Below are 24,700 nucleotides of genomic sequence, written 5' to 3'. Positions count from 1 at the left end.
GCATCTGTGCCTGCTGGATTTCCCCAATGCACCTCGCCTCCCCAGGTATTGACATGTCTCCTCCCCACCTATGCAGCCCTCTGCTCAAATATCCAGAGGTCAAATCCTCAGAAAGACCTTCCCCAACCACCCTGCCTGAAATATCGCTGCTGCCATCCCCTCCACCACCAATGTTCTAGCCTGGCAGAATTTCCTCCACGGCAGTTATTGTTAATATTATAATAAATGTGTTTATATATTGTCTGTCTCTATCACTGAAATACAGGTAGGCCCCAACTTACAATGTATTTGAGTTAGGACAAACCGCACTTACGACTGACCTTTTTTTTTTTTTTTGGTACTTCTTATTGTTGGTAATAAGTACTACATACAAAGTGTACTGTGAGTAAAAGGACCATACAGACACTCTTACTAGTTTTCTGACTAGAAACACCATCTCCATTCCCAGAGATAATATAGATGATACAGGAGCTTCTATAAGTGGAGTTGTATGCCAATGTTATCTGCTGTTTATGGACATGTGTAATGTTTTATGATGTATATATTAAAAAATATCTGTAAGTGTATATATAATGTTTCCAGCCCCCCAAAACAAATAAATTGGATTTATAAAAATACTATTAAAAAAGGCAATAATAATGAAAATTATTAAAAAAAATGAAGTATCCAACTTACATCGGAACTGAGTTACAACAGAGTCCTAGGAATGGAACTCCATCGAAAGTCAGGGACTACCTATACATGTTCCTTGACACATAAATAGCCCTGGTGGAGCAGTGGTTAAAGTCTCAGCTGTTAACTAAGAAATTGGTTGTTCAAAACCACCAGTTGCTCTATGGCAGAAAGATGTGGCAGTGGGCTTCCATAAAGATTATGGCCTTGGAAACCAGATGGGGATCGTTCTACTTTGTCTTATACGGTTGCTATGAGTTGATATCAACTGGAAGGCAATAAGTGAGACACAAACCTTGTCAGGTTGTCACCTCTGTATCCCCGACACCCCATGGCCACTTTGTGCATGGACTCAACAAGTAAGCCCTGTGGTCCTGGAAAAAGGCTGACTGAAACCATCAAACCTTCTTGCCCAACTGTTATGAGCAGCCATGGATGTGCCCCGTTGGCATCACTTCCAGATCCTTCTGGGAGTCAGGCCTCTACTCACTCCCTCTCCTTTGGTTCGGGCCAGCTGTCCTCCAAGTGAGACCCACTGACCTGCAGCATTATAAAACCTGGGAAATTAGTAGAAATGCACATTTTTGGCATTGCCCATGCCAAACCAGACTATCTGGAGGTGGAGTCCAGGGGTTTCTGCTCTAACAAGCTCTTTGGTGACCTTTATGCTAAGGCGTGAAAAGTACTGGTCTCAGGCAGTTCCTGGAGCCCATAGGTGTGAGTCAGGGAGAGTGAAGCAGCCTCTTTGTGCTTCTAGGCCTTCAGCGCAGCACTTCTCAGATGGTAATGGGCACTGTGACCCCCTGGGAGCTTGTTAAAATGCAGATCCTGACTCCAGAGGTGTGGAAAAGGGCCTGAGATTGTTTTTTTAACAAGCTTCCAAGTGGTTTTGTTCATTGTTGTTTATCGAAATATTTGGTTCATATGAAAAATGCAGGTATCATAATGCAGCAGGCGGAGTTCCCACAGACTGGACACACCACGGAAGCAGCTCCCAGGTCACTGACAGCATTTCCAGTGCCCATGAGACTGACCCAGCCTCTCCTTAGCCATGCCTAGTGGTTGTCTACTTTGCGGGGATGTCTGGGTTAAACATTTTCTTGCGGTGATAATACACGTAACACACCAACTCAACAATTTCTCCCTATACAGTTCAGTGACATTGATTATGTTCTTCAAGTCGTGTAACCATTCTCACGATATCCTTTTCCAAATTATTTTATCACCATTAACATAAACTCACTGCCCCATAAGCAAAAACTCCCCTTCTGCCCTCCCGTCCATCCTTTCTAACCACTGGTAATTTTTGGTTTCTATATATTTGCTTATTTCATGTTGAAGTGAGATTATACAGTATTTGCCATTTGGGAACAGATGTATTTCACTCAGCAGGATGTTTTCAAGTTTCATCCAGGTTGTGGCATGCATCAGGGCTTCCTTTCTCTTTATGGCTGTGTAGTATTCCATTGTGTGTGTATACCACATTTTGTTTACCATTCATCTCATAAAGGCCATTTCAGTTGTTTCCACCTTTTGGGAATTGTGAAATGTGTTGCAATGGACATTGGTGTACAGGTTTCTGTTTGTGTGACTGCCTTCATTCTTCTGGGTGTGTACCCAGGATTGGAATTGCTGGGTCGGATAGTAGTTCTGTCTTGCCAAGTGGTGTCAATCTGCTGTTGCTTAGACCACACTGGGGCCATGTTAGTGTTTTTATTCTTCAGTATCTCATACTTGAAATATCCCATTAATCCTTTTCTGCGGGGCACACCTCCTTGGCAAATGGCCTCAGGTAACTTTGGAGAAGTGTGAGGGAGATTCAGGATTTAGAGGTTATACCCTCTTCACCTAGAGACGTGGGCAGAGACACGCTACCTAGTTCCCTGGGCAAGGATGTTCTCTCTTCACTTTGCTGCGAGTGGAGCCTTTCCAGGGCCCAGCACCACTCAAGGCATCATTTTACACTCTCCTCCTCTCATGGGCTTGTTTGGGTTTTGATTCCTAGTCCCTGCCCAGACAGTCATTCACACAGCTGTTCTGGTGTCACTATCTCAGGTCCCTTTCAGGGTGGTGAGAATGTGAGGAACCAGGTTGTTGTGACTCAGTGCAAGCATCATGTGTCATACAGGGCTGGACGCAGGGACCCTGAATGACGAGGAGGAAACTGTTAATAGGTATGGTGTGGACACCAGAAACTCTCAGTCATGATATAAAAACGGAAATTGGACTGGTGGCTCCAGGGAAGAAAAGCCTGATAAGCTGCTTCTGTAAAGATTACAGCCATGAAAACCCTTTCAGACTGTTCTCTGTAACACATGGGGTCACCATGAGTCGGAAGAGACCAGACGGCAACAGGTTTTGTTTTTTTGGTTTCCTCTTACTTAATTCAACCCTCTACTTGCCAATAACTATTCTTCTAGTGTTTATATACTTAAGATGCTTTATGTAGTAGGTTTTATTGGTTTTTCATCTAAGCCTTCTCCTGTTTATGGAGGAATGATATATTCATATAAACCATATCATATAAATTATACATCTTTTTTATATAACGCTACCACATAGATAACTTGCCAAATAAAAGTATATAGATTTATGACATCTTTTCTTTAAAATCACATAGTGTATCATTTTATGGCTAAATATATGCTCTAAGTCATATAATGAAATCCTTGGTAAGTGATATTTATACCACTTCCAGAATTTCACTAGTGTATGTAGTGATGTAATAAAAATCTACATATTGGTATCTGGCTTGAAAATGATATAGCATCACTCTAGTTAGTGGAGCTGGTTTTTTTCAGTATTAATTGGAAATATTTATTTCTTGATTCTGTGAATGTGGTGTTAATATGCTTTGCTTGTTTTTCTAGTAGAGTTTCATTAATTTTCATTGATATTTGAGCATATGGAAACATTTTTGAAAGTAAATTATGAATTTCATTATGGCAAATAATTTTTACACAGATGTTGACTATCATTTAAATATTTAGTTAAAAAATAATTTTTAAATCCTAATATGTGTCCAAACAGCCTTTGCAGAATCTGTTCCACTGCTCTTGGCTTCAGAATAAAGAACACACGTTCAGTTTCCATGTTCCACTAATTAATGGTTGGTGACTGTGGGTAAGTTCCTCTATGTTTTTGTGCTTCACAACCTATACTGATCCCACAGGGCCCTGATGATGATGCTTGGAGTTACAGTACATAAACCACAAAGACCAGTGCCTGATATATGGTAGGAGCTCAGACCTGGTATTGGTTGATGTGGTTTTGGAGGGTGGTAGTGATTATGAACGTCCCCTAAACACCCACCTTTCTCCAAGCATGTCATGAGTGTTTGTGATCTGGGCTTTTTCTCATATTGGCTCCTGGGCCTGGATTACCTTTTTCTGAATTTCAAAATAAAATCATCCCACATTGTTCAAGGAAAGACAAACACCTTAGCCCCCAGGCAGAAATGGTAGAAAAAGTAGGATATACACACATCTAAATACACAGATGGTAATTCTGCTTATACTGGCAGGGTGTCTATCGACAACTCAGTGCCTAAATAATACACCACGACCAACTGGGATTCAAACCAGGTATGCAAGAATGGTTCAACACTAGAAAATTAATCAATGTAATCCATCACATAAATAAAATGAAAGAAAAGAATCACATGATCATCTGAATCAATGAAAAATGGCATTTGATAAAATCCAACACCCATGCCTGATAAAAACTCTCAGCAAAATAGGAAATTCCTCAACATAATAATCTATATCTATACAAAGCCAACTTCTAACATCATTCTCAAAGGAGAGAGGTTGAAAGCATTCCCCCCTGAGAAGAGGAAAAGACAAGGATGCCCTTTATCTCCACTCCTGTCTACCAGTGTGCTTGAAGTTCTAGCTAGTGCAATAAGGCAAAAAAAAGAAAGGGCAACCAAATTGGATAGTGGCACAGTGGTTAACAGCTCTGTTGCTAACCGAACTGTGGGCAGTTCAAATTCACTGGCTGCTGCTTGGAAACTGTATGGGGTAGTTCTACTATGTCCTGTGGGTCGCTATGAGTCGGAATCAACCTGTAGGCAAAGAGTTTTTTTTTTTTTTTAATTGGAAAGGAAGAAGTAAAACTATCCCTGTTTGAAGATAATATGATATTATTCATAGGGAACCCCAAGGATTGCACAAGAAAACTACTAGAACTAATAGAAAGATTCGGGAGAATAGCAGGATACAAGATCAACATACAATAATCAGCTGGATTCCTCTATACCAAGAAAGAGAACTTCAAAACAGAGGTCAAGAAAACAATGCCATTTGTAATCACCTCTAAAAATGAAATATTTAGAAATAGATCTGACCAGGAATGTACAAGACCTATACATTAGGAAATTACAAAACAGTACTGCAAGAAACCAAAAGTTGTTGCTGTTGTTAGGTGCCGTCGAGTCGGTTCCAACTCATAGCGACCCCACGCAAAACAGAACAAAACACTGCCCGGTCCTGCGCCATCCTTACAATCGTTGTTATGCTTGAGCTCATTGTTGCACCCACTGTGTCAATCCACCTCATTGAGGGTCTTCCTCTTTTCTGCTGACCCTGTACTCTGCCAAGCATGATGTCCTTCTCCAGGGACTGATCTCTCCTGACAACATGTCCAAAGTATGTAAGACGCAGTTTCGCCATCCTTGCCTCTAAGGTGCATTCTGGCTGCACTTCTTCCAAGACAAATTTGTTCGTTCTTTTGGCAGCCCATGGTATATTCAATATTCTTCGCCAACACCACAATTCAAAATGGTCAACTTTTCTTCGGTCTTCCTTATTCATTGTCCAGCTTTCACATGCATATGATGTGTTTGAAAATACAATCACTTGGGTAAGGTGCACCTTAGTCTTTGGGGTGACATCTTTGCTCTTCAGCACTTTGAAGAGGTCCTTTGCAGCAGATTTACCCAATGCAATGTGTCTTTTGATTTCTTGACTGCTGCTTCCATGGGTGTTGATTGTGGATCCAAGTAAAATGAAATCCTTGACAACTTCAATCTTTTCTCCGTTTATCATGATGTTGCTCATTGGTCTAGTTGTGAGGATTTTTGTTTTCGTTATGTTGAGGTGTAATCCATACTGAAGGCTGTGGTCTTTGATCTTCATTAGTAAGTGCTTCAGGTCCTCTTCACTTTCAGCAAGCAAGGTTGTGTCATCTGCATAACGCAGGTTGTTAATGAGTCTTCCTCCAATCCTGATGCCCCGTTCTTCTTCATATAGTCCAGCTTCTCGGATTATTTTCTCAGCATACAGATTAAATAGGTATGGTGAAAGAATACAACCCTGATGCACACCTTTCCTGACTTTAAACCAATCAGTATCAATTGTTCTATCTGAACAACTGCTTCTTGATCTATGTACAGGTTCCTCATGAGCACAATTCAGTGTTCTGGAATTCCCATTCTTCTCAGTGTTATCCATAGTTTGTTATGATCCACACAGTCGAATGTCTTTGCATAGTCAATAAAACACAGGTAAACATCCTTCTGGTGGTATTCTCTGCTTTCAGCCAGGATCCATCTGACATCAGCAATGATAACCCTGGTTCCACATCCTCTTCTGAAACCAGCCTGAATTTCTGGCAGTTCCCTGTCGATCTACTGCTGCAGCCATTTTTGAATGATCTTTAGCAAAATTTTGCTTGCTTGTGATATTAATGATATTGTTCTATAATTTCCACATTTGGTTGGATCACCTTTCTTGGGAATAGGCATAAATATGGATCTCTTTCAGTCAGTTGGCCAGGAAGCCGTCTTCCATATTTCTTGGCATAGACGAGTGAGAACCTCCAGCGCTGCCTCTGTTTGTTGAAACATGTCAATTGAAATTCCATCAATTCCTGGAGCCTTGCTTTTTGCCATTGCCTTCAGATCAGCCTGGACTTCTTCCTTCAGTACCATCGGTTCCTGATCATATGCCACCTCTTGAAATGGTTGAACATCGACTAATTCTTTTTGGTATACTGACTCTGTGTATTCCTTCCATCTTCTTTTGATGCTTCCTGCACCGTTTAATATTTTCCCCATGGAATCCTTCACTACTGCAACTTGAGGCTTGAATTTTTTCTTCAGTTCTTTCAGCTTGAGAAATGCCGAGCATGTTCTTCCCTTTTGGTTTTCGATCTCAAGCTCTTTGCACATGTCCTTATAATACTTTACTTTGTCTTCTTGAGACGCCCTTTGAAATCTTCTGTTCAGTTCTTTTATTTCATTAATTCTTCCTTTTGCTTTAGCTGCTCGACATTCAAGAGCAAGTTTCAGAGTCTTCTCTGCATCTGTCTTGGTCTTTTCTTTCCTTTCTGTCTTTTTAGTGAGCTCTTGCTTTCTTCATGGATGATGTCCTTGATGTCATTCCACAACTCGTCTGGTCTTTGGTCACTAGTGTTCAATGCATCAAGTCTATTTTCACATGGTCTCTGAATTCAAGCAGGATATACTCAAGGTCATATTTTGGCTCTCGTGGACTTGCTCTGATTTTCTTCAGTTTCAGCTTGAACTTGCATATGAGCAATTGATGGTCTGTTCCACAGTCGGCCCCTGGCCTTGTTCTGACTGATGATAATGAGCTTTTCCATCGTCTCTTTCCACAGATGTAGTCAATTTGATTTCCGTGTGTTGCATCTGGCGAGGTCCATGTGTATAGTTGCCGTTTACGTTGGTGAAAGAAGGTATTTGCAATGAAGAAGTGGTTGGTCTTGCAAAATTCTATCATTCAATCTCCGGCATTGTTTCTATCACCAAGGCCATATTTTCCAACTACTTACCCTTCTTTGTTTCCAACTTTTGCATTCCAATCACCTGTAATTATCAATGCATCTTGAATGCATGTTTGATCAATTTCAGACTGCAGCAGCTGATAAAAATCTTCTATTTCTTCATCTTTGGCCCTAGCGGTTGGTGCGGAAATTTGAATAATAGTCATATTAACTGGTCTTCCTTGTAGGCATATTGATATTATCCTATCATTGACAGCGTTGTACTTCAGGATAGATCTTGAAACGTTCTTTTTGATGACGAATGCAACACCATCCTTCTTCAAGTTGTCATTCCCAATATAGTACACTATATGATTGTCTGATTCAAAATGGCCAATACCAGTCCATTTCTGCTCACTAATACCTAGGATATTGATGTCTATGCATTCCATTTCTTTTTTGATGATTTCCAATTTTCCTAGATTCATACTTCGTACATTCCAGGTTCTGATTATTAATGGATGTTTGCAGCTGTTTATTCTCATTTTGAGTAGTGCCACATCAGCAAATGAAGGTCCCGAAAGCTTTACGCCATCCACGTCATTAAAGTCAACTCTACTTTGAGGAGGCAACTCTTCCCCAGTCATCTTTTGAGTGCCTTCCAACCTGGGGGGGCTCATGTTCCAGCACTATATCAGACAATGGTCCACTGCTATTCATAAGGTTTTCACTGGCTACTGCTTTTCAGAAGTAGGCTGCCGGGTCCTTCTTCCTAGTCTGTCTTAGTCTGGAAGCTCAGCTGAAACCTGTCCTCCATGGGTGACCCTGCTGGTATCTGAATACCGGTGGCATAGCTTCCAGCATCACAGCAACACACAAGCCACCACAGTACGACAAACTGACAGACACGTGGAGGACCTACATAAATGGAAAAACATACCATGCTCATGGATAGGAAGACTCAACATTGTGAAATGTCAGTTCAACCCAAAGCCATTTACAGATAAAATGCAATTTCAATCCAAATACCAGCAGCATTCTTTAACATGATGGAAAAACTACTCACTACCTTCATCCAGAAAGGAAAGAGGCTCCCAATAAGTAAAGCATTATTGAAAAAGAAGAGCAAAGTAGGAGGCCTCACACTACCTGATGTTAGAATCTATTATGCAGCCAGGGTAGTCAGAACAGCCTGGTGCTAGTACAATGACAGACACATAGACCAATGAAACAGAATTGAGAACCCAGGCATAAATCCATCCACCTACGGTCAGGAGATCTTGGAAAAAGGCCCAAAGTCCATTAAATGTGGAAAAGACAATCTCTTTAACAACTGGTGCTGGCAAAACTGAAGGTCCATCTGTAAAAAAAATTGAAGAGGACCCAGCCCTCACCATACACAAAAACCAGTTCAAAGTGGATCAAAGACCTAAATATAAAGCTTAAAAGCATACAGATTATGGAAGAAAAAATAGAGACAATCTAGGGTGTCTAATATACAGTATAAACAGGATGCAAACCATAACTAACAATGCGATAGCACCAGAAGATAAACTGGATTGCTTGGATATTCTAAAAATTAAACATCATTGCTCATTAAAAAGAAACTTCACCAAAAGAGTAAACGGAGAACCTACAGACTAGGAAAAAAATTTTGGCTACGACATATCCGACAAGGGTCTAATCTCTAAAATCTACAAAATAGTGCAACATCTCAACAACAAAGAGAAAATCCAATTAAAAAATAGGCTAAGGATATTAAAAGACACTTCAGCCAAGAAGTCATTCAGGCAGCTAAGAGACACATGAGGAAATGCTGGTGATTATTAGACATTAGGGAAACTCACATCAAAACTACATGGGGATATCACCTCACCCTGACATTACTGGCACTAATCAAAAAAGAGAAAGTAACAAGTGTTGGAGAAGTTGTGAGGAGACTGGAACGTTTACGCGCTCTTGGTAGAAATGTGGAATGGTCCAGCCACTACCGAAAACAATATGGTGCTTCCTTAAGAAGCTAGAAATAGAAATACCATATGATTCACCAATCCCATTCCTAGGAATATATCCTTGAGAAATAAGCACCATCACAGAAATACACATTTGCACACCCATGTGCACTGCAGCATTATTCACAATAGCAAAAAGATGGAAACAACCAAAGTGCTCATCAACAGATGAGTGGATAAACAAACTATGGTACATATACACAATGGAGTACTACATAACTTAAAGAACAATGATGAATCTGCAAAGCATCCCACAACATGGATGAATATGGAGGGCATTACACTGAATGAAATAAGTCAATCACAAAAGGACAAGTATTGTATGAGGCCATTATTATAAAAACTCATGAAAAGGTTTTCAGACGAAAAGAAACAATCTTTGATGGTTATGGGGGAGAGGGGTAGGGATGGAAAAACACTAAATAGGCAATAGATACTATAGTGAAGAGTAAGACATGACACAATACTGGGGAAGCCAGGACAGCTTGTAGGAGGCAAGGTCATGGAAGCTTCACAGACACATCCAAACTCCCTGAGGGAACGAGTTGCTGGGCTGAGGGCTGTGGGGACCATGGTCTCAGGGAAGATCTAGCTCATTTGGCATAACAGAGTGTATAAAGAAAATGTTCTACATTCTACTTTGGTGAGTAGTGTCTGGGGTCTTAAAAGCCTGTGAGTGGCCATCCAGGATATTCCACTGGTCTCACCCCTTTGGGAACAAAGAAGAATGAAGAAAACTAAAGACACATGGGAAAGATTAGTCCAGAAGACTAACGGTCCACATCTACCATGGCCTCCACCAGACTGAGTGCAGTACAACCAGATGGTGCCCGGCTACCACCACTGACTGCTCTGACAGGGATTGCAATAGAAGGTCCCAGACAGAGCTCGAGAAGAATGGCGAACAAAATTCTAACTCAAAAAGAAAGACCAGACTTACTGGCCTGACAAAGACTGGAGAAACCCTGAGAGTATGGCCCCGGTCACCCTTTCAGTTCTGTAATAAGGCCACTCGTAAGGTTCATCTTTCAGGCAAACACCGAACAGACACATGGACGAAAGCAAGAGTGGAGGGGTGCACCAGCCTTGAGGCAGGGACCGGAGGGCAGAAGGGAACAGGAAAGCTGGTAATAGAGAACCCAGGGTTAAGAAGGGGGAGTGTCGACATGTCGCGGGGTTGTTAACCAATGTCATACAACAATGTGAGTATTAACTGTTTGATGAGAAATTAGTTTGTTCTGTAAACCTTCATCTAAAGTTCAGTAAAATAAAAAGAAGAAAGAAAATGAAACAGGACCCATATATCACACCATAAACAAAAACTAACACAGAATGGATCATAGACCTATGTATAAAATCTAAAAAGATAAGGATCATAGAAGAAAAAATAGGGGCAACGCTAGGGGCCCTAATACATGGCATAAATATAATACAAACCATAACTAATAATGCACAAACACCAGAAGATAAACTTGTTAATTGGGAACTCCTAAAAATTAAACATTTATGCTCATCAAAAGACTTCACCAAAAGAGTAAAAAGAGAACCTACAGATGGGGAAAAATTTTTGGCTTTGAGATATCCGACAAGGGTCTAATCTCTAAAATCTACAAAATACTTCAACACCTCAACAACAAAAAGACAAATAATCCAATTTAAAAATGGGCAAAGGATATAAACAGACACTTCACCAAAGAAGACATTCAGGCAGCTAACAGACACATTGGGAAATGCTCGTATTCTTTAGCCAATAGAGAAATGCAAATCAAAACTACAATGAGATACCATCTCACCCCAACAATACTGGCACTAATTAAAAAAAAAAAAGTTGGAAAGGTTGTGGGGAGATTGAAACTCTTAATGCACTGCTGGTGGGATTGTAAAATGGTACAATCATTATGGAAAGTGAGATGGCGCCTCCTTGAAAAGCTAGAAATAGAAATATTATAAAACCCAATCCCACTGCCAGAATATATCCTAGAGAAATAAGAGCCGTCACACGAATAGACATATCCATGCCCATGTTCATTGCAGCATTATTCACAATAGCAAAAAAATGGAAACAACCTAAGTGCTCATCAACAGATGAATGGATAAATTATGATACATACACACGATGGAATACTATATAATGATAAAGTACAATGATGAATCCACCAAACATCTCACAACCTGGATGAATCTGGAGAGCATTATGCTGAGTGAAATAAGTCAATCATAAAAGGACAAATACTGCATGAAACCAATATTATAAAAACACAAGAAAAGGTTTAAACAGAAAAAAACAATCTTTGATGATTACCAGGGAGGAGGGAAGGGGGAAATTACTAACTAGATAGTAGACAAGTATCAACTTTGGTGAAGGGAAAGACAATACGGAACTCAGGGGAAGTCAGCACAACTTGACCAAAGCAAACTCATAGAAGCTTCCTAGACATATTCAAACATCTTGCGGGACCAAGCTACGGGGGCTGAGGGCTGGGGCCCATGGTCTCGGGAGACATCTAGGTTAGTTGGTATAACCTAGTTCATAAAGAAAATATTCTACATCCTACTTTGGTGAGTAGCAACTGGGGTCTTCAAAACCTGTGACCTGCCATCTAAGATACATCCATTGGTCCCATCCTGTCTGGAGCAAAGGAGAATGAAGAAAACCAAAGACACAAGGAGAACATTAGCCCAAAGGACTAAAGGACCACATGAATCACAGCTTCAACCAGCCTGAGCCCTGCTACCACCATCAACTGCTCTTACAGTGATCATAAGAGAGGGTCTCAGACAGAGGGGGAGAAAAATATAGAGCAAAATTCAAATTCATGCAAAAAGACCAGATTTAGTGGTCTGACAGAGGCTGGAGGGACCCCTGAGACTCTGGCCCTGAGAAACCCTGCTAACACAGAACTGAAACCACCCCTGAAGCTCACTTTTCAGCCAAAGATTAGACAGGCCTAGAAAACAAACAATAACATGCAAGAGGAACGGGCTTCTTAGTTCAATCCAGCATACAAAACCAAATGGACAACTCCTGCCCAAAAGCAGGACAAGAAGGCAGGAAGGTACAGGAAAACTGGACCAGTGGACACAGGGAGCCCAGGGTGGAAAGGGGGAGAGTGCTGACACAACATGTGGGTTGCAACCAATGTCATAAAACAATCTGTGTATAAATTTTTGAATGAGAAGCTAATTTGTGCTGTAAACTTTCACCTAAAGTACAAAAAAAGGGGGGGGCATTATTATTATGGCATCCAAGTCTTGGAATTATTTGCTCTAGCTGCTCTGTGTTCTCAACATCACTGCGATTTAATTAAGAAGATATTATCAATAAAGGCATTTGCAAGAAAAATATGAGAGATATTTGGGTATCTCCCTTGTCTGTTTCAAACTTTTAATCATTACTTTCCAAAAGAGAAGTGTGAAGCCTTAAAAAACAAGAGTTGTATAAAAGAAGCATTTGATTTACAAAATCCTAAAACAATACTTAATTTTAATTTTGGTTTTAACATGTAAGTAAATTCTTTGATCGTCTTTCCTTCCAGAAGTGGAACTTAATTCCTTCCTCTTAAGTGTAGACCAAACTTAATGAATCACTTCTAACAAATAGAGGAAGGCCAATGCGATGGTGTGTGACCCAGTGTAGGTGATACAACACCTTCTGATTTCCATCTTGGTCTCTATCTCGGATGACTCGCTCTGAGGGAAGCCAGCTGCTATATCATAAGCAGTCCCATGGAAAGGCCACAGTGGCTAGGAATTGAGGGTTCCTGGGACCAGCCATGGAGGGACTGAGGCCTCTCCCAACAGCCATATCAATGAGCCATGTCACAGTGCAGATGCCCCAGCCCCAGTCAAGCCTTCAGATGATGCAGACCTAAAGGACAGCTTGAGAGGCCTTGAGCCTCTAGCTCTTGGGTAAAACATGCTCAGATTCTTGATCCCTGGAAACTGTGAGAGATGATAAATGTTTGTTGTGTTTAGCTGCTACGTTCTGGGTAACTTGTTATGTAGCAGTAGATAACTAATACAGTGTCCAAAGAAGAGAATAAATTATTCTACTTTCATTTTTGTTTGCTTTAAATTTATTATAAGATATTAAATGTATCCTTACTTGATTTTAGAATAATTTCATGACTAAGTAGACCATATAAATGGCCGTGTGGCCTCCGAATTCCTCTAGCTTCACTTAACTGCCCCATAGAGTTTCCAAGAACTGCCTGGTGGATTCAAACTGCCGACCTTTGGTTAGCAGCTGAGCTCTTAACCACTGTGCCACCAGGGTTTCCTATAGTGTATTTATGAAAATACCTGGAGGAGGAGATGCCGTTGGCAAACATACATAGAACATTATCTTCATAAAAGTATGGGTTCACCTTCTTCCAGTTATTGAGACATTAATGTAGGTGCCGTATGAAGAGATTTTGCAGATGTAATTAAGGTCCAAATCAGTAAGCCTTAGACAGGGAGAGTATGCAATCAGGTGAGCCCTTAAAAGGCCTGGGCTCTTCCTGAACAAAGAGATTCAAAGTGTGAGAGGGGGTCAAAGTGAGGAGGTTTTGGACTGTGAGCTTAAAGATGGAGGGGGCCACATTGCAAGGAATGCTGGTGGCCACTAGGATTGGGAGGACCTCCTTGCTGACATCCACTAAGGAAATGAGAACCTCAGCACTACAACTGCAAGAAACAGATTTTTGCCAACACCTCTGTATGAGCTTGGAGGCAGATCCCAGCTCCAGATGAGAGAATAAGTTTGTGAAACCCTGGTCTGAAGAATCCATTCACACCATATTTGTACAGCAGACCTACAGACCTGTGAACAAATAAATGGGTGGTGTTTTAAGGCACTAAGTTTGTGGTATTTTGTTCTGCAGCAGTAGGAAACTAATACATAGGCCCAAGTCTGCCAGGGATAAGCACATATCACTTTCTCCACTGAATGAAGTTATCCACCATCAGGCACAGTAGTTGCATAAAATAAAACCTTTCCTAATTTTTGTTTTTCTTTGTTTCATTTTGATTTTTATGTGATGCAAGTAATTTTTCTACAGTCATATTTGTCATTCATTCATTCATGTAAAAAATGCCTACTATGTGCAGGCACATCATGATAAAGACTGAAGTCATCAAGGATTTCCTTTTACTTGAATCCACAATCAACACCCATGGAAACAGCAGTCAAGAAAGCAAATGATGCATTACTTTGGGCAAATCTGCTGCAAAAGACCTCTTTAAAGTGTTAAAAAGCAAAGACCTCACTTTGAGGACTAAGGTGCACCTCACCCAAGCCTTGGTGTTTTTCAGACGCCTTTTTTATATGCAAGTGAAAGCTGGATAATGAAGAAGACAGACCCAAAGAAAAATTGATGCTTTTGAGCTGTGGTGCTGGGAAAGAATACTGAATATACCATGGACTGGCAAAGAATGAACAAATGTGCCTTGAAACAAGTACAGCCAGAATGCTCCTTAGAAGTGGTATGATGAGACTTTGTCTTATATATATTAGAGAAACCCCGAGAGTTTGGCTCCTGGACACCCTTTTAGCTCAGTAATGAAGTCACTCTTGAGGTTCAAGCTTAAGCCCAAGATTAGACAGGTCCATAAAATAGAGCAAGACTAAGGAACACATCAGCCCAGGGACAAGGACTAGAAGGCAGAAGGGGACAGGAAAGCTGGTCACAGGGAACCCAAGATTGAGAAGGTAGAGTGTTGAGATGTTCTGGGGTGGTTAATCAGTTTCATAAAACAATATGTTCTAATTATTTAGTGAGAAGCTAGTTTGTTCTGTAAACCTACATCAAACGTTTGATTAAAAAAAGTGATGGAGAAAAAAAAAAAGTGAGAGGTGGTTGAGACCAAGAGGAGAAGAGGGCCCGAGGGATGAGAGAGACAGAGAAAAGCCCTGGAGTAGCAGGTGGGGAGGAAAGAAGCAGAAGCAAAGAATTCTAAGCACTGGAATTCTCAAATTTAAGTATTGTGTTTTATAGATTTTTAATTAATATGTATACCTGAGGATCTAGCTGGGTATTTTTTGCATTTGATATTTAATATATTCTGTGGGGCTACCTAAAAATGAATTGCCCCCTCATGTTAACCAGGTTAAAGCAAATAACAGTACCAAGTGTCTGAATAAAATACGGACATCCCTTGTTGTCGTCTTGTACTGACTCATGCCAAAGCCCATGTGTTACGAGTAGAACTGCTCCATAGGGTTTTCTTGGCTGAAATCTTAAGGCAAACAGATCCAGAGGTCTTTTCTTCCCCAGTGACCCTGAGTGGGCTCCAAGTGCCAAGCTTTCTGTTATATCCTTTAAAAAAAATATATCCCTTAGATGTTAATAATTCATAAACACAGTCAATGGGTGTGCACTGGCGAAGGCATTTTTGACTGTTGAACACTTGCAACTTTGAAGACGTTGAAGTTCCTGCACTCTTCTGGTTAAAATATGCAGTAATGAATTGTGCTTTCATGAGCTGCTTTGTATTGAAGATAGACGTGGGACTCAGACAAACTCAGAGATAGGAAATGAAGATAATTTTAATATACACTAACCCAGGAGTCATAGATACATTGTTTGGGAAAGTCAAACTTCAGAACTTTGTGAGCCTGACTGCAGAGCCTTTCAGACACATTTATACATGAATGGACAAAATCCCTTCTCTTACAGGTTAAATTCCTCTTGGGGTTATCAATATTGAGCTACCTACCCACTGCTGTTAATAAAAAGGAAACTTGTCTCTCTGGAAATACCTATCTGGCGTCTTCAGACACAATCTATTCTAGGTTTAAAGAGGAGACCCCTGGTCTTTCTACCTTCATTCCTAAGGCGAGCTCAGTCTCTGGCATCAGATTCTTTGGGGGTGAATTTTGTTCTAGAGAAGTCCAGGGGGGAGAAATAAGAGGTGGGAGGGAGGGAGTCCAGTTCAGGGAAAAGCATTCTAAGAAGGGGAGAGTAGGAGATGGATTGGCCCTAGCCTGGGGGTCTCTCCGCGGTTTCCTCTGGCAGCCCAGGGTATGACTCAGGGAGTCAGTGTGAACAAAGAGTGGTCGGTACAGGAGGACAGGGGTCAGGACAAACTCCTAGTGCCCGGGCTTGGCTTTCAGGCCACGAGGGCGGTGTCTGGAGTGAGGAAGCCAAGCGCTGGAGATTCCCGGTCTCCCCGAGTTTCACTTCTCCTTTTCACAACCTGTGCCAGTTCCTCTGTCTGGACAACATGAGGGGATGCCAGTTCTCACTCCCATTGTGTATCCGGTTTCTGCAGTAGCCAATCAGTGTCTCCTCCGTTCCCAGTTATAAGCTCCCCATGGACCCATTGGAACTCAGTCTTCAGTCGATCATGGTGATAGTTTCCCAGATCCTTCTCTTCTTGCTCTCGGGGCCTCTGGCCCTGACCCAGACCGGAGCGGGTGAGTACGGGGTCGGGAGGGAAACAGCCTCTGTGGAGGGAGGAGGAGGGGACCACGTGGTCGGGACGCAGGACCCTCGGGGAATCTGCCCCCCTCCCAGACCCCCTCTCCCGTCCCCTCCCCTCCCTCTCCCCTCACTTTGTCCCGGCCCTGCTTTTCCCGCTGCCCCTTCTCGGTCCACCACCGTTCATGCCTCACCCCTCCTCCCCTTCCCGCGCCCATCGACCCCGGACCCGGGCCCGCGCGGGGAGGGAGGGGTCGGTGGTCTCAGCCGCTCCCCGCCCCCAGGCTCCCACTCCCTGAGGTATTTCTACACCACCGTGTCCCGGCCCGGCCGCGGGGAGCCCCGCTTCATCGCCGTCGGCTACGTGGACGACACGGAGTTCATGCGGTTCGACAGCGACGCCGCGAACCCGAGGGCGGAGCCGCGGGCGCCGTGGATGGAGCAGGAGGGGCCGGAGTATTGGGACCGGGAGACACAGAGAGTCCAGGGCCACGCACAGGCTTTGCGAGTGAGCCTGCGGAACGTGCGCGGCTACTACAACCAGAGCGACGCCGGTGAGTGAGTGACGCCGGGCCCGGGTCGCAGGTCACGGGTCCCCTCGTCCCCAGGGCAGCGTCGCCCGGAGCCTCTGAGCCCGAACCTCACTCCGATGCTGCGGGACCCTCCAGGTCCTTTGACCTTGCAACAGCCTCGGGGATTCGATTCAGTTTAGACCCAAAAAGAATTTGACCAATCGCCACCGGCCTGGGGTGTTGGGGGCGGTGCTGGCAGCGGCGTCGGTGCGGGCAGCTGGGACGTGGCTGACGGCGGGGGCGGGGTCAGGGTCTCACACCTTCCAGAAGATATATGGCTGCGAAGTGGCTCTCGACGGTCTCTTCCTCCGCGGGTACGCTCAGTTTGCCTACGACGGCGCCGACTACATCACCCTGAGCCAGGACCTGAGCTCCTGGACCGCGGCGGACACGACCGCTCAGATCACGCAGCACAACTGGGAGGCTGGCAAGTTTGCAGATCAGGTCAAGGCCTACTTGGAGGGTGCGTGTGTGGAGGGGCTCCACAGATGCCTGGAGAACGGGAAGGAGTCTCTGCAGCGTGCAGGTACGTGGACTTGTGGGGCGACTCCCACGTCTCCCCTTGGCTTAGGCTGTTCCTCCAACAGGCCTCCCATAGGAATGGACACCTGAATACCTCCCCCCGATGCTCCCAAGGGTCTGAGAGAGGGAGGAGTCAGCCCATATTAGTAAAATCTGTACTAGAGAGTGACTCACCCACAGACCATACATTTCTTTCAGGGAGAATTAAGCGATCCAGCCTCTCTAGGGATAGTGGGGGAAATGATTCCTGAAATAACTGATCAGCAGTTTCTTTGACTCTGGCAGTGGCCTTGGTAACCCCCAGGGACTTGTTTTCAGCCCTTGTTCTCTGCTCCAAACCCGACTTCTTTGGAGGTCTGACTCCAGCTTTTTTGAGTTTCTTGGTCACCACCCAGGGCAGGGCCAGTAGCCCCTGTTCTCCTCAGACGTGGAACCTGTTATACTGGGCAGTCGCACCTAGATTCTAGAACTTTCCAAGGAATCAAGTATTCCAGACCCCTGAGTCCAAACTAGTGTCCGAGTTTTACACTTCCTCATTCCACCCAAATGTTCTGTCCAATCTCAGCACGGTCACATGAGCCCTGCTCCCGTGGCCCATGGAACATAATGCAGAGTTTCTGAATTTTCTGACCTTTCTCCTCAGATCCCCCAAAGGCACATGTGACCAACCACCCCATCTCTGACCATGAGGTCATGCTGAGATGCTGGGCCCTGGGCTTCTACCCGGCTGAGATCACACTGACCTGGCAGCGAGATGGAGAGGACCAGACCCAGGACATGGAGCTTGTGGAGACTAGGCCTGCGGGGGACGGGACCTTCCAAAAGTGGGTGGCCATGGTGGTGCCCCCTGGAGAGGAGCAGAGATACACGTGTCATGTGCAGCATGAGGGGCTGCCTAAGCCCCTCACCTTGAGATGGGGTAAAAGGGGGCGAGGATGGAGCCTTTTCTCAGGGAAAACATGAGCCTTTCTGGAGACCTCCAGCAGGGTCAGGGCTGAGACTGGTGGGTGAGGGCCCTTCACCTTCTCTTCTCTTCCAGAGCCACCCCCTCAGTCCACCATCCCCGTCATGGGAATAGTTGCTGGCCTGGTGCTCTTTGGAGCACTGGTTGTTGGAGCTGTGGTGGCTGCAGTTGTGATCTTGAGGAAGAGGAGCTCAGGTAGAGATGGGGTGGGGTCTGAGTTTTCTTATTACACTTGAGGATTTCAATCCCCAGCTAGGAGTCTGCCCATGTTCTGCCTCGTTATTGGGAAATATCATCCCCACACACATGCTTACCCATCTGGGGCCCTCTGTAAACACATAAATCACATGTGTAGTAGATGAAGGTAAATTTTTCACCTTAGGTGTTTCTGGTGATGGGGACCTGATGCCCATAGTCACAGATTAGAGGGGAAAACCCCTGCTGAGGACAGACCTCTAGGAGGGTGGGTGGTCCAGTCCCCACATATCTCCTTTCGTTTTAATTCCTTGTTCTGTCCTGAGTCTGAAATCACAGTTCTGGAAACTTGCCTGGGGTCCATGACTAGTGGGTTCCTCTAGGACCTCATGGTCCTGGCTCTTCCCTGGTCTCTCACAGGATGTTTTCTTCCCACAGGCGGAAAGGGAAGGAGCTCCACGCAGGCTGCAAGTAAGTGAGGGATGTGGGCTGATCCTGAGACCCTTGGAAGAGTGTAGACGGGATCCCGTGGGAGAGCCCCCCACCTCAAATTTCCTCCTTTAGTCTCATGTCCTCCTGTGGGCTCTGACCAGATAATGTTTTTGTTCTTCTCGAGATGGCGACAGTGTCCAGGGCTCTGATATATCTCTCATGGCTTCTAAAGGTGAGACCCTGAGGGCCAGACATGGGGAAAGGTTTGGGGCAGAGGGGACAAGACTTCATTATGGGGATACTTTGGAACTGGATATTTTGATCTTTGGTGGGCTGTTCAGAGTGTCAACACTTAGAGTGACTGACCTGAATTTGTTCATGATTCCTTTCTTCCTTAGCTTAAGACCACTGCCTTGTGTGGGACTGACTGACTGATGCAAGATTTGTTCACACCCGCTTTGTGATTTAGGACTTCTCTTACTGCAACTGTTGTTTGAATGTACCTGTGTTCCTGTCAGGATGTGGTGGGACTAACTCACCCCTGCCCACCTGGACACCCTCCCCACACTGACCTGTGTCCTTTCCCCTGGATCTGCATTTCCTGTTCCAGCAGAGACAGGGCCAGAATGTCTCCATCCCTGTCATAACTTCTCTTGCTCTGAGCTGCAAGTTGTCACTTACGTATTGAAAACAAGAATCTGGGAATGATCTTTTTTTGTCAAATTTTTGCCATGAAGTAGGGTTGATGGGTTAATTAAGGAGATGATGAGACTTAAAATCTCCTAGAGGAAATAAATGGAGACCTGAGAACCATCCAGAATCCTTTGTTTGCATTGCTGAGTCTGTGATAGGCAGGGATGGAAGAAGGCTGTGGAGGAGCTGAACACGAATGGGGCCTGTGTTCAGGACAGCCTGGATTTTGACATGGTCACTCCTTGGTCGAGTCATCTTCACTGCTGCGTTGTTCTTGTCTCCTCAGTAGGACCTGTGATCACAGGGACTCAGGGATTGCCCAGGCCCTGTCCTGTCTTCAGAGCTTGGGCGGTGTTATGGATTGAGCTATATTGCCCAAGACACATGTTGGAAATTCCAACCTCTATGTCTGTTGGTTATAATCCCATTTGGGAATGGATTGTCTTTGTTATGTTAAAGATTAGTGTAGCTTATATTTTGAGTTCATTGTTTTTCAAACATAAAAGAGATTAAAGAAGCAAGGGAGAGAAGTAGAGATGGCAGAAGAGAGATGCCAAGCCACCTGAGCTTCACCCAGGAGTAGAAGCTTAAAGAGAGAAGGACCTTCCTCCAGAGCCCACAGAGAAAGCCTTCCCTTAGAGCCGGCACCTTGATTTCAGACTTCTAGCCTTCTAACCTGGGAAAATAAATTTCTCTTTGTTAAAGCCATCCACTTGTGGTTTTTCTGTTATAGCAATGCTAGATAACTAAGACAGGCAGTGAGGGCTTCGTGTGCTGGATTAGGCCTAGCCTGACCCTCAGACCCCAAGGTTTGTGTTTTTATTTTTTGTGTCTTTGTTTTTGTGGAGGGTATGCCTCTTCTTGTTTTGTGTACGACTTCTGGTGTCATTCTCCTCTGGGTACCCCCATCTGACAGCAGCAGAATTCGTTTTTCCTTTCAGTGTCCCCACAAGGCCCAGGGCAGCCCCTGCACACAGGAGTCTCTGTGGTATGGAGAAATGAACTCTCAGACTTGTTTTGGTCTTTTCCTCATGGGGTTGTTTCCTGGATTATTCTTTCTACTTTTCCCCCAATATTTTTAAGGAATAAGTTCTGGAATTAGAAAGGAGGCATCCAACAGTTTTCTTGTTTTAGTTAAATTTCTGTTATGTTTCCATCTTCCAGTTGCCTACCCTCTCTCCCTGCCCTTAGGTCTATAATCCTAGTGCCGACCAGTCCAACCTTGTGGGTTTATAAAACAGAATCTAATTTAAGTTCACCATTGTTTGTAAAATAGCGTCCATAACCCCTAGGATCATTCTTGTCTGGTCTACAGAGGGAAATGAGACTGTGTGCTGGAGTGGAGAGGAGGGAGAAGAGGGAGACAGGGAGCAGAGAGCAGCATATACAGGAAAGGAGAGTCAACGTTAGTCAGTGTGAGTGGACTTGCTGCAGATGCCACAAAACAGCATTTGTCCTGAGGCTACATTAGGAAGACACCGTCTCTAGGATAGGAAGGTGCGCTACCCCACAGTGATCATTCTGCTGATAGCTGTTGAGTGCCAGATACACTGTATTTGCATCTGGGCAACATCAGTGAACTAAAAACACAAGAAATTGGTAGCCTTGTGGAGCATGTGTTCTAGTGGGGAGAGACACTATAAGCATAGTCAATAAGACAGGTGTTCATTTTAGAAAGTGGGAAGTGCAATGGGGAAGCTGAATGTGGGTGTAAGAGGAGAAGGCAGACGACTTTTGTAACTTAGGTGGTCGGAATGTATGTCATTGAGAAGTGGCCTTTGAGGAAAGACTTGAAGGACATGAGGGAATTATTCATGAGGATGTCTGGGGAAGTTCTTCCAGGCACGGGAATATCCAGTGCAAAGACACTAGGGCAGGAACGTGCCTGTGTTCTGGAAGCACTGAGGACAGTAGGGCTGGAATGGGGAGTAACTGAGATGACATCAGAGGTATGGTCAGATCATGTGGGGCCTTCAGGATCTCAAGGTATTTTCCCCCTTAGAGTGAGGTGAAGAGTTACAAGACAATTTTGAGCAGAAGAGAGATATGGTAGGTCTCTGTTTAAAAGGATCACCCTAGCTTCTGTGCTGAGAATAGAATCAAGAGGTGGAGGATGGACAAGGCAGCAGGAAAACACTAGGATATCCAGGCAATTTTCTAGCTAGAGATGGTGGTGGTTTTGCCTGTGAGCAGTGAAAATAGTGGAAAGTGATTGGATTCTTGATATATTTTGAACTTGAACGTTGCAAGATTTGCTAAATGGATTAAAATTGGGGTATGAGAGAAAAAGTGGAGTCAAGGAGGACACCAAATATTTTAGACTGTGCAAATAGAAAGATGGAGCTGCCATCAGCAGAGGTGGAAAAGAGGAGGGGGTATCACAAGCATTCGGTTTAGGAAGTGTTTCATTTGAGATGTTTATTAAAATGCAAGTGCGGTTGTCTGACTGGCAGTTGGATATATGAGTGATATTTAGGAAAAATGTCTGGGCTGAAGAAATGGATTTGGGAGGTGTTATGGTTTGAACCGCATACCCCCCCCCCCCGAAACGTGTGTCAACTTGGCTAGTCCATGAGTCCCAGTATTATGTGATTTTCTACCATTTTGTCATCAGGTATGGTTTTCCTATGTGTTGCAAATCCTGGCTTCTACGATGTGATTGAGGCAGGATTAGAGGCAGTTATTCAATGAGGCAGGACTCAGTCTACAAGATTAGGTCGTGTTTTCAGCCAACCTCTTTTGAAATGTGAAAGAGAGAAGTGAGCAGAGAGACATGGGGACCTCATTCCACCAAGGAACAAGAGTCAGGAGAATAGCATGTCCTTTGTAACCAGGGTCCCAGCGCTGAGAAGATCCTCGATCAGGCGAGACTCACAACAAGGACTTTCCCCCAGAACTGACACAGACAGAAAGACTCCTGGGATCTGGCACCCTGAATTCGGACTTTTATAGACTGTGAGAGAATAAATTTCTGTTTGTTAAAGCCATCCACATGCGGTATTTCTCTTATAGCAGCACTAGATGACTAGGACAGATATCTATTAGAAATGTAAATGACGTTTTCCAATTGGCAGTTGGATATATGAGTGATATTTAGAAGAAATATTTAGTAAAGTGTATATAAATTTAAAAAAATATAAAAAAAAAAGCTTGTAAGTGGCCAACTAAGATACTCCACTGCTCTCACCCCATCTGGAGCAAGGGGTAATGAAGAAAATCAAAGACAGAAGGGAAAGATTAGCGGAAATGACTGATGGACCAAAAGTACTACAGTTTCCACCAGACTGAGTCCAGCACTACTAGATGGTGCTCAGCTATCACCACCAACTGCTCTGACAGGGATCACAATAGAGGGTCCTAGATAGAGCTGGAGAAATACGTAGAACAAAATTCTAACTCTCTCTCTCACACACACACACACGCGTGCACACACACACACACACACACACACACCCAGAAAAAACAAAAACAAAGCAGACTTACTGGTCTGACAGAGACTGAAGAAACCCTGAGAGTATGGTCCCTGGATACTCTTTTAGCTCAGTAATGAAGTCTGATTCACCCTTCAGCCAAAGATCAGACAGGCCCAGAAAACAAAATGAGACTAAAGGGGCACACCAGCCCAGGGGCAAGGGCTACAAGGCAGGAGGGGAAATGAAAGCTGGTAATAGGGAACCCAAGTTCGAGAAGGGGAGAATGTTGACGTGTTGTGGGGTTGGTAACCAATGTCTCAAAACAATATGTGTTCTAATTGTCTAATGAGAAGCTAGATTGTTCTGTAAACCTTCATCTAAAGTACAATTAAAATAAAGAAGTGACTAAGACTGTGAGTCCCAAACTTTACTGTGCACAGGAATCACCTGGAAATGTTTTAAGGTTCTGATGGTCTGGAGATGAGCATGAAATTCTACATTTATAACACGATCTCTGTTGGCGCTGTTGCTGCTGGTCTTCGGATCACATTTTTTGTAGCAAGAGCATAGGCCAGGATTCCCACATGGCTATGCATTAGTCTCAGCTGTAGGGCTTGTTAAATAAGTGATTCCTGGACCGTGGGACCAACATTCTGAGGCTGTGTTTCCAGGGAGAGGACTATTTTGTAATAAGCCCTGCAAGCACTTCTGCTGCTCGGCCAGAATTGAAGCCACTGATGTCAGTGATTAGAGTAGTGATCATGGTGGTGAGGGGTCTTCAAACAACATTTAAAAGTTGTTTTTTAGATGAATGTAGTCCCTGTCAAGATTACAACAGCCTTCTTTGCAGAAATGGAAGAGTCAATCCTCCAATATCTATGGAAGGGCAAGGGACCTCAAATATCTAAAGCAATCTTGAAGAAGAAGAATCAAGTAGGAAAACTCACACTTTCTGATTTCAAAACGTACTATAAAGCTACAGTAATCAAAATAACCTGGTACTGGTGTAATAGCAGATATATAGACCAATGGAATAGAATTGAGTGAGCAGAGATAAATCCAGACATCTATGGTTGTTTGATTTTGGTCAAGGGTG

The 24,700-nt window shown here is 43.7% G+C and overlaps 1 protein-coding gene and 1 pseudogene across 3 annotated transcripts in view; both read left to right on the top strand.

Moving 5' to 3' along the window:
- The window catches only part of LOC126078111 (HLA class I histocompatibility antigen, A alpha chain-like), a 598,109-nt gene that overhangs the window by 87,263 nt on the left and 486,146 nt on the right, over window positions 1–24,700 (top strand). The gene's annotated exons all lie outside the window — the stretch shown is intronic.
- Window positions 16,616–20,311, top strand: LOC126078045 (patr class I histocompatibility antigen, A-5 alpha chain-like; annotated as a pseudogene).

Source organism: Elephas maximus, chromosome 1 (genome assembly GCF_024166365.1).
Source record: "Elephas maximus indicus isolate mEleMax1 chromosome 1, mEleMax1 primary haplotype, whole genome shotgun sequence".
Taxonomy (NCBI): domain Eukaryota; kingdom Metazoa; phylum Chordata; class Mammalia; order Proboscidea; family Elephantidae; genus Elephas; species Elephas maximus.
Note: the sequence above shows the minus strand (reverse complement) of the source record. Positions and strands in the feature narration are given on the sequence as shown.